The sequence below is a fragment of the Eumetopias jubatus genome, unplaced genomic scaffold, assembly GCF_037043125.1.
Source record: "Eumetopias jubatus isolate StellerSeaLion01/CBP00866 unplaced genomic scaffold, mEumJub1_p1.0 scaffold_11, whole genome shotgun sequence".
Classification (NCBI taxonomy): domain Eukaryota; kingdom Metazoa; phylum Chordata; class Mammalia; order Carnivora; family Otariidae; genus Eumetopias; species Eumetopias jubatus.
The window spans coordinates 19486482-19499835 of NW_028274817.1; the positions used below are offsets into that span (position 1 = coordinate 19486482).

Sequence of the window (13354 nt, forward strand, 5' to 3'; positions counted from 1 at the left end):
TGGCTTCATAGAACTGACTCTCTAGAGGGATTACAGATAATTTTGTCAAACACCATCCTGGGCTTGCATGACGCTACTCTCTCCTGGCATCTTAGCTTCATGGCCGACTTCTTCACTGCTGGATACTTTTTCTGTACTTACTCCCTAAATAATGATGTTCCCCAGGCTCTGTTCTCAGCCTGCTTGTCTATTCCACGTGCTCTTCTTTTTTTTAAGTTTTTAATTTTTTTTAGTAATCTCTACATGCAACGTGGGGCTTGAACTCATCACCCCGAGATCAAGAGTCACAGTCTCCACCAACTGAACCAACCAGATGCCCCTCCACATGCTCTTTGTAAGCTTTTAACACTTGTATGAGAACTCCAAAATCTATGTCTAGCTCAGATTTTTTCTTGAGTTCCAGACTAGTATCTCTGATGGCTTCCTGGCAGTCCTTTTTGTCCCACAGGCACATCAAACATGAAGTGTCTAATAACTTCTGTCTTTTCCACCAGAGTTCCATACTTTCCATCTCTATGACTGGCACCATCAACTACTAGTTGGTCAAGTCAAAAGTCTGAGAGTCATCCTTGATTCCTTTCTACCTTATACTTAACAGTTGCTTCTCATTGTGTTTTTTTTAAAGATTTGTTTACTTATTTCAGAGCACACAAGCAGGGGGAGGGGTATCGGGAGAGGGAAAGAGAATCTCAAGCTGACTCCCTGCTAAGTGTGGAGCTGGACCTGGGGCTCGATCTCACGACCCTGAGATCATGACCTGAGCTGAAATCCAGAGTCCAAGAGTCAGCTGTTTAACCGACTGAGCCACCTAGGAGCCCTGATCTTCATATTGTTAGTTTGACTTCCCAAATCTCTCTCGAATATCTCCCTACCTTCCCAACATCATCCACCAGACTCTTGCAATTTCAAGCGTGTGATGCTGCTGAAAACTGTTATAGTGAAGGGGAGCATTATAACATATTGAAGAGCATGAGTTGTGAACTGGACTCTCTGGGTTTGAATCTTTTCTCTGCCACTTACTAGCTTTGTAATTCTTGAGTAAATCACTTCTCCATGCCTTTGTTTCCTCACCTTTAAAATGGGTATGATAGTACATTGGGTAGTTGTGAGGACTAAATGAATTAATATACATAAAACACTCGAATAAATGGAAAGCCCTTAGAATAATACCTGTCACACATTAAATGCTCAATAAATGTTAGCTATAATAATTACTTTGTACTGACTTTTCAGTCTTTAGTCTTTCCTCATTCAATCCTGTAAGTCTGATCATGTCACACCCCTACTGAAAAGATGCAAATTACCTTCACCTCATCACCTTCAAGATAAAATTAAAAAAATCTCTTTAGTCTTTGTCTACCTCTCCAACCTCTTTGGAATTGCTTGCTGCTTCCCCCAAGGCACTCCAAATTATATTTTTATGGACAGATGATGTTCTCTTAATCTTACAGAAAGTATGAATAAAAGCATTTTAAGAAAACATTGACATTTTTTATTGATCTATACTTAATCTAAGTAAAGACAGTGTGTTTGCTATGCAAATGCAGCTTTGAGGCAAGTTCCCTAGGTACTCCCCTTCTCCAGCTCTAACCAAATTGCTGCCCCATTTCCCTCTTATGTAGAATTATGAAACAGCAATGCAGCGTTTCAGCTGAGACCTAAAGGAAGGGAAGGAACCAGCACTGTGGAGAACAGGGTAGAGTGTTCTGGGCCATGAAACAATGTATACTCAGGCCCTCTGGGCTGGGAAGAGCTTGCTATATTTTAGCAACAGAAAGGCCACTGTAGCTGAATGGTAGTGAACAAGGAGGTAAATATAACAGAGAGGGATGGAGAGATGGGCAGGATTCAGGTCTTGTAGGGCCATGGTAGAATTTGGATTTTACTCTATGTAAAATGGGCCACAATTTATTTGTTATGCAGGGGTTATGTAGGAGAGTGACATAATGTAAATTTTACTAAAAACACTTTGGCTATTGTGCAGAGAATGCATTGGCTGGGGTGGGAGGGGACCCAAGTGGAAGCCGGGAGACCAGTCGGGAAGCTACTATTGTGTAGTACAGCAGGAGATCGTGACGGTTTGCAATAGGAGATGGAGCCATTGATGGACCCACCAGAGGAATGTGGGGGGTAAGGGAAAGAGAAAGATTATGCTTACATTACTGGCATGAACAAGTACAGTAGACTATTAAGATGTAGAAGACTAATGATGGAGGGAACAAATTTGGAGAGTGAGGCCACAAGTTCAGTTTAATACTTTTGAGGTTTGAATGCAAGGTACCTAAGTGGAGATATCAAGTATGTAGTAGGCTATGTGAGTTGTGAAAGATAATTAGTTAAGAGCCTTTGATCTCAAATATGGCTGTTAGTGATTATCAGTAAATAAAATGTTTTCTCTCTACAAGTATGTTTACATATTAACTGACTTATATTTCACAAAAATGACCCAGGCTCAGTCAAAACTTGCAACCTGGCAACAATTGTGATTTTACCCTAAATTCATGATGTTATATGCCCTGCAGCATCTGACATAGTCCTTGAACAATAATAAGGGACTCAATAAGTGTTTTTTTTGAATTAATGATTGAATAAAGCCGTAATAGTTCCACGCTATTCATTCTCATAAAAGATGCATAGTAATAACTATTTGTACATGCAGAGATATCGCAGGTTTGGATCCTGACCCACTGCAATAAGGTGAATATTGTAATAAAGTGAGTCAAATGAATGTTTTGGTTCCTCAGTGCATATAAAAGTTATGTTTACACTATACTGTAGTCTGTTACATGTACAAATAGCATTATGTCTAAAAATGTAAATACCTTAGTTAAAAAACACTTGGTGCTAATACATGCTAACCATCATCTGAGCCTCAGTGAGTCATAATCTTTTTGCTGGTGGAGGGTATTGCCTTGTTGTTGATGACTGCTGACTGATCAGGGTGGTGGTTGCTGTGCCCATTTCTCAAAATAAGACAATGAGGTTTGCTGCATCGATTGACTCTTTCTTTCACAAATGATTTCTCTGTAGCATGTGATGCTGTTTGATAGCATTTCACCCACAGCAGAACTTTCAAAATTGGAGTCAGTCCTCTCAAACCCTGCCCCTGCTTTATCAACTAAGTTGATATAATATTCTAAATCATTTGTTGTCACATCAACAATCTTCACAGCATCTTCACCAGGAATAGTTTCCATCTCAAGAAACCATCAATATGGTTTCTTGAGATGGAAACTATTGCCATGAATTTCCCAAATGTGACACAGAGATACCAAGTGAGCAAATGCTATTGGAAAAATGGCGCCGATAGACTTGCTCAACACAGGGATGCCTGAAACTTTCAATTTGTGAAAAACATGATATCTGCCAAGTGCAATAAAGTGAAGCACAATAAAAACAAAGTCTGCCTGTATATAATTTTAGAGTTTGCAGGGTACTTGCTATGGTGTGAATTCATATGTTGAAATTCTAATCCCTGAGGTGATGGTATTAAGAGGTGGGTCATTTTGGAGGTAAATAGGTCTTGAGGGTAGAGCTTTCATGAATGAGATTAGCAACTTTGTAAGAGCCCTCAGAGAGTTCCTTTGCTCTTTCTGCAGTGTGAGGACACAGCAGGAAGGCTATGAATCAGGAAGAGGGCTCTCACCCAGCCAGGCTGGCATCTTCATCTTGGACTACCAGCCTCTAGAACTGTGAGAAATATATTTCTGTCGTTTATAAGCCATCCAATCTGTGGTGTTTTGTTATAGCGGCCTGAACAGACTAAGTGCTTTTACATCCATGGTGCCATTTTAGTTAAACATTTTATTTTGAGATAATTGTAGATTCACATACAAGTTGTAAGAAAAAAATACAGAGATGCTGTGTATCTTTTACCTAGTTTACCCTAATGGTAACATCTTGCAAAACTCTAGTACAATATTACAACCAGGATATTGATATTGAGATATAGTCAAGACACAGAAAAATTCCATCAGAGCAAGGATCAGTCATGTTGCCCTTTTACAGTGCACCCACTTCCCTCCCACCACTGCCTCCTTAACCCCTGGCAACCGCTAATATCTCCATTTCTATAATTCTGTCATTTCAAGAACATTATATAGGGCGCCTGGGTGGCTCAGTCAGTTGGTTAAACGTCTGCCTTTGGCTCAGGTCATGATCCCAGGGTCCTGGGATCGAGCCCCACATCGGGCTCCCTGCTTGGTGGGAGGCCTGCTTCTCCCTCTCCCACTCCCCCCTGCATGTGTTTCCTCTCTCTCTGTGTCTCTCTCTGTCAAATAAATAAAATCTTAAAAAAAAGAATGTTATATAAATAGAATCATACAGGATGCAACTTCTTGGGATTAGATTTTCTCACTGGAGATCCATTCAGATTATTGTGTATGTCAGTAGTTTCTTCTTTTTTTGTTTTTTAAGTGTACAATTCAGTGGTTCTCAGTATATTCACACAGTTGTGCTACCACCACCACAGTAAATTTTAGAAGTTTCATCACTCCAAGAACAATCCATGTACCCTCTTTAGCCATCTCCCCCGTGATATAATAGGAAATATATTTGGTCTTTGTCCCTGGATCCTGGAAAAAAGCTCCCAACACCCTTGGAATTTTCTGAGTGATAGGAGTGTTTTTCATCATTCTTAAGGAGCCCTTTTCATCACACCTGAGTTTTTTATTAATGAGGTGACTTCTGGAAAGCCCCTAAGTATCCTAAGTGTGGGGGCTAGTTGCCAGGGAACCAACCATGATTAATGGGTTGAAACTCTCAGGCCCCTGCCCTTACCTCTAGGGAGGGGAGAGGGGCTGGAGATAGGAGTTCATTGATTGGAAATCTTTCTTCTTTCCTCATATAGACATTTATTGCTATAAATCCCCTTCAAGTGCTGCCTCCTTAGCATCTCACAAATTTTCATATACTGTTTAAAAATTTTCTCTCAGTTAAAAAATTTTTATAATTTTCCATTTGATTTCTTCTTTCATTTCCTGGGTTATTTAGCAATGTGCTATTTGGTTTCTAAATATTCTTTCTGTTATTGCTTTCTAGTTTAATTGTGATTAGAGAACATTTTATAATATAAATCCTTTACAATACATTGAGATTTGTTTTATGGCTCCAAATATGGTATGTACAGGTAAATGTTCTTTGTGCATTTAAAATATATGTGTATTCTGCTATTGTTGGCTGGAGTGTTGTATAAATGTCAATCTGAGGGGCACCTGGGTGGCTCGGTCATTAAGGGTCTGCCTTCAGCTTGGGTCATGATCCCGGGCTTGTGGGATCGAGCCCTGCATCGGAAGCCTGCTTCTCCCTCTCCCACTCCCCCTGCTTGTGTTTCCTCTCTCTCTGTCTCTCTCTCTCTGTCAAGTAAATAAATAAAATCTTTAAAAAAGTCAGTTTGATTTAGTTGGTTGATAGGTCAAATTGGTATGGCCCTCAGTCATATGGCCACAAGGAAATAAACCCCAAAGTCACAAAGACTTTTTTCTGTGTTTGCTTCTAGAAGTTTTATAGTTTTAGCTTTTACTTTAGCTCTGATCCATTTCGAGTTCATTTTTTAAAAGATTTTATTTATTTATTAGAGAGAGAGAGTGGGGGGAAGAGCAGAGGGAGAGGGACAAGCAGACTCTGTGCTGAGCACAGAGCCCGACGTGGGGCTCAATCCCACAGCCCTGAGATCATGACCTGAGCTGAAATCGAGAGTCAGATGATCAACCGACTGAGTCACCCAGGTGCCCCTCAAGTTCATTTATTGTGTGTGGTGTGAGATAAAGGTCTAAATGTATCTTTTTGCCTATGGATATCCAGTTGTCCTAGCAGCATTTATTGAAAGGACTGTCATTCCTACATTGAATTGCCTTGGTACCCTGTCAGAAATCATTGACCATAATATAAGGGTTCATTTTGGACTCTCCATTCTGTTCCATTGATCTATATTTCTATCTTCATGTTAGTATCACAGTCTTGATAACTGACTTTATAGTAAGTTTGAAAATATGGAGGCAAAATTCTCCCATTGACTCTCTTTCAAAGTCATGTTTGTTATTCTGGATCCTTTGCATTTCCATATACATTTTAGGATCAGCTGGATAATTTCTTTTTTTTTTCAGCTTATTAATTTCTGCAAAAGAAAAAAAAAGCCTGCTGGAATTTTTATAGGGATTTCATTTAATTTATAGATCAATTTGTTGAGAATTGTCATCTTAACAATACTGAGTCAGTTCATGACATGGAATTTCTCTCCATTTATATAGATCTTTAATTTCCCTCAGCAATGTTCTTATAGTTTTTTGTGTATGTTTTGCGCTTTTTTGTTAAATTTATTTTTAAGTATTTTATTTTCTTTGATGCTATTGTGAATAGAATTATCTTCATTTCATTTTCAGTTTTTTCATTGCTAGCATATAGAAATACAATTTATTTTTATATTTATCTTTTATCTCACATTCTTGCTAAACTCCCTTATTAGTCTAATAGCGCTTTTCTTGGGGATTTCGTCCGAGTTTATATTGGTGATTGTCATCTCTCAAAAAAGCCAGTTTTACTTCTTCCTTCCTAATCTGGATGCTTTTTATTTCTTTTCCTTTCCTGATTGCACTGGCATAGTAATCTCCAATTCAGTGCTTAATTCAAGTGGCAAGAATGGGCATCTTTGTCTTGTTTCCAATCAAAGTGGGAGAGTATTCACTCTTCCACCATTGATACTATGATGATGTTATGATGTGAGCTGTAGACTTTTCTCATGTCCGTTTTCAGTTTGAGAAATTTACCTTCTATTCTGACTTTGCTGAGAATTTGTTTTTAATTGTGGTAAAATATACATAACATAAAATTTACCATTTTAGCCATTTTTAAGTATACTTTTAATGGCATAATGTACATTTACATTGTTGCACAGTCATTACCACCATCTACCTCCAGAACTGTATCATCTTCCTGAACTGAAACTCTGTACCCATTAAGCAATAACTCCCTGCTTTTCCTCCTCCCAGCCCCTGACAACCACTATTGTAGTTGCTGTCTCTATAACTTTGACTACTCTAGGTACCTCATATAAGGGGAATCATATATTTGTCCTTTTGTGACTGGCTTGTTTCCACTTAGCATAATGTCTTCAAGGTTTATCCCTATTGTAGCATGTGTCAGAATTTCCTTCTTTGTAAGACTGGATAATGTTCCATTGTATATATATATATATATATATATATATATATATATATATACACACTATATTTTGTTTATCCATTCGTCTGTCATTGGACACTTGGGTTGCTGCCACCTATCTTCGTCCATTTGGGCTACTGTGACAAAATACCACAGACTAGGTAGCCTATAAACAGCAAAGATTTATTTCTCACATTTCTAGAGGCTAGAAATCCAAGATCAAGATGCCAGTATGGTCAGATAAAAGCCCTCTTCCTGGTTCATAGCCAGTGCCTTTTCTCTGTTTTCTTACAGGGTGGAAAGGGCTAAGGAGCACTGTGGGATCTCTTTTATAAAAACACTGATCCCATTCATGAGAGCTCCACCCTCATAAATTAATCATCTCCCAAAGACTCCACCTGCCAATGTGGGTGGGGCCCATCACATTTGGGAATTTGGATTACAACATACGGATTTGGGGGGATACATTCAGACCACTGTACCACCTTTTGACTACTGTGAATAATGCTGCTGTGAACATCGGTGTACAAATATCTGTTGGAGTCCCTGCTTTCAGTTCTTTTTGGCATATATACAGAAGTGGAATTGCTGGATTATACGGTAATTCTATCTTTAATTTTTAATTTTTTGAGGAATCGTATCATTTTCTACAGTGGCTGCACTAGTTTACATTCTCAGCAACAATGTACAAGCATTCCAATTTCTCCACATCCTTGCTAATACTCTTTGTTTGCTCACTCTTTCTTTCTTTCTTTCTTTCTTTCTTTCTTTCTTTCTTTCTTTCTTTCTTTCTTTCTTTCTTTCTTTCTTTTTCTTTTCTTTCTTTCTTTCTTTCTTTCTTTCTTTCTTTCTTTCTTTCTTTCTTTCTTTCTTTCTTTTTCTTTCTTTCTTTCTTTCCTTCCTTCCTTCCTTCCTTCCTTCTTTCCTTTCCTTTCCTTTCCTTTCCTTTCCTTTCCTTTCCTTTCCTTTCCTTTCCTTTCCTTTCCTTTCGTTCTTTTCTTTCTTTCAATACTAGCCATCCTAATGGGTGTGAAGTTGTTCTGTGCTCGGGTCTTAATTTATAAAGTTTACTGAGTGGCAACACGGAGAGATCGATGCCATTGAAAGAACATTTTAATGTTACTTACAGTTCCTCTAGAAACAAGAGGCAATATTCCTTTGCCTTAATCATCACATGGCCAGGTACCAGGCAACTAGAGAACATTCCTGTAGCTTAGAGACTGCCAAAATTATTCAAACTAGCCAATCTTAAACTGTTTACACTGCCTGTCTTGCCTTTCCCACAGAAATCCCAATTAAGTCAGTGGCCTAAACCTATCCCTCTTATCACACAGTCACCTTTATGAATTAAGACCTGGGCATAGAACAATTGGCACAGTGAGCTAGGTGACTCAGGGTTCAGTGGAGGGGGCTTGCTTCTAGACTGCTCTTGGATTACTGGCTTTACCAAACAGTGAGTGCTACCAGGGAAGGTGTGGCTGGCTGTTGGCATGCTGGCACTCTGGATGCCACTGGTTCATGATACATCTGCTGAATACTGCCATGATCTTCCAGCTAAATCAAGGAGGACCTCAGAGGCATGCGCTTCCATGGCGCTCCTCATTTAGTCTCAGGTGCTAAAGTCTTGGATAGTGGTTGCCAATTCACTAGTTATCAACTTACTTTGGACAGCTTGTCCACTGGTCCAAATCGGATTTCCCTGGTTTGACACACTTAGGTTCCAAAAGAAAAAAAGGGGAGGGAGTTTAGCTACCTAGAAATACAGGCCATTTTGAAAGAAAAAAAAAAAGCTTAAATGGGGACAGGGATGGTCCCAGTGAGAGGTTGCTTAGAGGCATGAAGTTCCTTCTCTCTCCCTTCTTTCCCTCTTATCAGCTGGAGACAAAAACTAAATACTGTGGCTTCAGGTGGCTACAAGCCTAAAACAGAGGAGAAAAAAAGACTGCAGTTTTAGGCAGATACAAGCCCAAGGGGAAAGAAGGGGGAATTTTAAACCTTATGTACTGAGCAAATGCAGGTCTAACAAACATAATACTATCCCTAGATTACTTATTGATTTTATTTTTTCAAGATTTTTATTTATTTGAGAGAGGGCACAAGTGGGGAGGAGGGGCAGAGGGAGAGGGAGAAGCAGACTCCCCCTGAGCAGGGAGCCTGACGCAGGACTTGATCCCAGGACCCCAGGATCATGACCTGAGCACACGGCGGATGCTTAACAGACTGAGCCACCCAGGCACCCTTATTGATTTTATTATATTTTTTAAAGATTTATTTCTTTATTTGAGAGAAAGGTAGGGGAGGGGCAGAGGGAGAGGGAGAGAGAGAATCTCAAGCAGACTTCACACCCAGCGTGGAGCCAATGTGGGACTTGATCTCACAACTCTGAGATCATGACCTGAGCCGAATTCAAGAGTCGGATGTTTAACCAACTGAGCCACCCAGGCGCCCCAGCCCTAGGTTACTTAATGATTTTAAACCAAACTTCTAGATACAGGGGAAGAAAATAAAATGTAATTAAGAAATTATGTATACCTTATGTTCCACAAATAAGTGAAACCATATGATAATTGACTTTCTCTGCTTGACTTACTTCACTTAGCATAATCTCCTCCAGTCCCATCCATGTTGATGTAAATTTTCATATGGTTTCTCTTATTTGTGGAACATAAGAAAGAACATGGAGGATATTAGGAGAAGGAAGGGAAAAATGAAGGGGGGGGAATCGGAGGGGGAGACCAACCATGAGAGACTGTGGACTCTGAGAAACAAACTGAGGGTTCTAGAGGGGAGGGGGTGGGGGGATGGGTTAGCCCAGTGATGGGTATTAAGGAGACCATGTACTGCATAGAGCACTGGGTGTTATATGAAAACAATGAATCATGGATCACCACATCAAAAACTAATGTATGGTGACTAACATAACATAATAAAATTAAATTAAAAAAAGAAATTATGTATACCTATGTGAGATTTTAATATAAATATGTAATAGATGAATTGTATATATATCCATATATGTAATATGTATATAACTAAATTAAAACAAAGCCCCAAATTTGATCCAGTTTGAAGTCTAAAATTTACATACTAAGGAATTTATATAACTAAATGATAAAAGGACTGCAGATTGGCTATTGTGCCTCTACAACCTTTGTTCTAAATTAACTTTAACTTTTGCTGAAATACATCAATTGATAAGACCTTTATGGACTTAATCAAGATGGGGCTCAAATTATAGTTGTATTTGGGAATCCCACTGAACTTAAGCATTGTGTCCCATATAATCTTAAGAAGGTAACTAAATATAAAGTGAAGAAAAAAATTGGTTTGCCAGACGCCGAGATGCTCATAGCCTTGCCTAAGTTTCCAAAATTGTAATATGCATTGACTTAAAATATTCCATTTGGACATACATGGTCTGATACAATAAATAGTAAATTAAAATTAAAGTAGGTCTTTGAGACTTACAAATTGGCTTAATGAAATGGAACCCCATAGACCCCCAGTTAAAATAGTTAACCTGTCCCAATATAAGTTAAAACAGGGGGATCAAGGATTAAAACTCACTATATAAAACCTAATTAATAAAGGGGTGATTATCTTCACTGCCTCTTCTTTGACAGCCCAATTTTGCCTGTTCTTAAATCTAAAGAAAATAAAAAAGTTTTGTGTGGGTGGGTATTCCTCATGGTAGATCACTACTGTCTTTATGCTGTGGTCCCATCCATCAAGGCTCCCACACCAGACATCCAATATTATTAAAATTACTGATTCTGTTCAGTGAACAACTGGCAAATATTTTGCTCTTATAGATTTGGCTACCATTTTCTGCTCAGTATTGATTTCAACAGCCTCTCAGCTGCAGTTTGCTTTTACCTCTGAAGGGACACAATACACCTTCAGGCTACCCACACCTCAACAGATGCGCTATCACACACAATCTTTACAGACAAGATCTTTTTTTTTAAAGATTTTTATTTATTTGACAGAGAGAGAATGATAGAGAGCATGAGAGGGAGGAGTGTCAGAGGGAGAAGCAGACTCCCTGCTGAGCAGGAAGCCTGATGTGATCCTGGGACTCCAGGACCATGACCTGAGCCGAAGGCCATCGCTTAACCAACTGAGCCACCCAGGCACCCTACAGACAAGATCTTAACTACATCCACCTTCCTATAGGAGCACAGGTATGACATTACATCGATAACCCTCCTCCAAGAAGATTCATTAAACACACTCATTAAGGACATACTAGTCCAACATCTTTTAGTCCATCTTGGGTTCTGATGACAACATATTCCTCATTTACAAATTTTATTCCCAAATTAAAATCAACAGGCACTCTTGTTAGTCACTCCCCCCCCCCCCCCCCCGCCAAGCTCCTTCACCAAAGACACTTTGGCAATGTCTTCTTGTACCTGCTGGAGTGTGGGCTGCTTCTGATGGCCATAAGTTGACCAAAGGCTTCAGGTGCAAGAAACTGCCCCCTCTAATCTTATACTATACACAATTAAAACAAAAAAAATGACTGGCTACCTACCAGGCCTCCCTAAAAATAGAGGCTTTCGTAGACCTGAGCGTGTGATCTTACATACTCTGCTGCCCAGTATACTTTGAGTCATGGAAACAGCATCCCACAAACTTGGCACAGCCAGAGGCCTTCTTAAAACAGGATGCAACCACACCTGGGCCCTCTGACATATTCTACTTGCAGGAGGGGGTGGCTTTCCCTGTCCTCAGTCCCTTGCCAGATGCCAAGGTGCTAGAAGAAGTCACCCCTCCCCCAGACCCTTGGATACCTCGGAAACTCCCTGGGATTAACTGAGTGTACAACAATAGAGAGCACAGACCAGCCCAATGGCACTGCTGACTGTCATACGTGATGGAGCTAAGTGAAATGTTGCTGCTTCCTATCCTTTAGCCAGGATATCCCTTATAAAGGGTGGGACCCAAAAAACAACACACTTAGCCAAACTTCAGGCAGTCATCTTAACACTGGATGCCCCAGCCAAGGAATGGTACTATCTTTACATTTATTGTAAACTGATGGGCATTGCCTTAAAAATGGTCTCTTTCAGGTTAAAGAACTCTGGGAATCTCTTGCCTCATAGACACCCAAAATATAAAAGGACTCATGTCCTCTAAATATAAGGCCTTGCCAGGACACTCATTACCTTTGAAGTTAGAAACAATAATAATAACCAAGGTACACATTTCATTTCCTAAAATATACAATTCCTGGCTCTTAGAAAAGATGCACAATAGAACTTCTATGTCTCTAGTAGGTCCCAAATAGCCTGTTTAACTAAGAGACATAATGGTCTTCTCAAACAATTCCTTTTCAAATTTCAGTCTCCATGAGTCTCTATCTTACCCCAGGCCTTAACCCATCTTTATAAATTTTGGATCTTGCTCCATCCCATAGGGGCTGGAGGCCAGATCCAGGGTGCATATTCTCCCAGGACCTGTTAACCATAGATTGTCCCATAGGCAGGGCAGCTGCTCATCTGATATATGACCCATTTGAACCTAAACTTCCACCCCAAATAAAAAGCCTGTTAAGTGTAGCTGCACGCCATGCTGGTGATTGTAGTCTTTTACCACAGGTCTGGATACTTTCATTGGTTTATAATCTGGAGGCCCAACTCTCCAAGTAAGCCATTGTTTCAACCAAACATGGCAAATGTTAAGACCCACATCAACCTGAATGGGTATCCCCTTAAAAAAGATATCCCAAGTCCCTAGATGACATTGCCCAGGTCCAGTAACTTACTGCTGGAGATGACATCACTTCAGACAACTTTGCCTCAATCCAAGACCTCACCACTAGAGATGACTTCACTCCCTGTGCTGGAGACAAGTTCGCCCTAGGCGCCAAGACCTCCAAACAAACAGTGCACATGAACTGCCTCTCCTAAGGCACAAAATGGACCCAGGACATTTTTGTTTTTCTTCCTTTGATATTAGGGATCCTATTATGTTCCTGAACTCACTGTCTGCAGAGCTCATGATCCTGCTATACTCCCTGCTCTTTGCTAAAATGTACACTCCTATACTCCCATGCCTAAAGGGAAATCTGGTAGCAGTTACTACTATCTGTGTCATTCTAAAAAGTAATGGAGATTATTGCTTTCCCCAGGAGACACCTGCCTCTTATCAGTCAACCCCTCGACCTCCTGGGGAGAGGACCATTCACTCC

The 13354-nt window shown here is 39.9% G+C and overlaps 1 protein-coding gene across 3 annotated transcripts in view; it reads left to right on the forward strand.

The window, feature by feature from the left end:
• ZDHHC9 (zDHHC palmitoyltransferase 9) overlaps positions 1–13354 on the forward strand; it is a 76762-nt gene that overhangs the window by 1389 nt on the left and 62019 nt on the right. For 2 of the 3 annotated variants that reach the window (XM_088028650.1, XM_088028651.1), the window contains exon 2: positions 11148–11342. The exons of the other annotated variant lie outside the window; for it this stretch is intronic. The gene's annotated coding sequence lies outside the window, so the exon portion shown is untranslated. The remainder of the gene's footprint in view (positions 1–11147; positions 11343–13354) is intronic. 3 annotated transcript variants of the gene reach the window in all.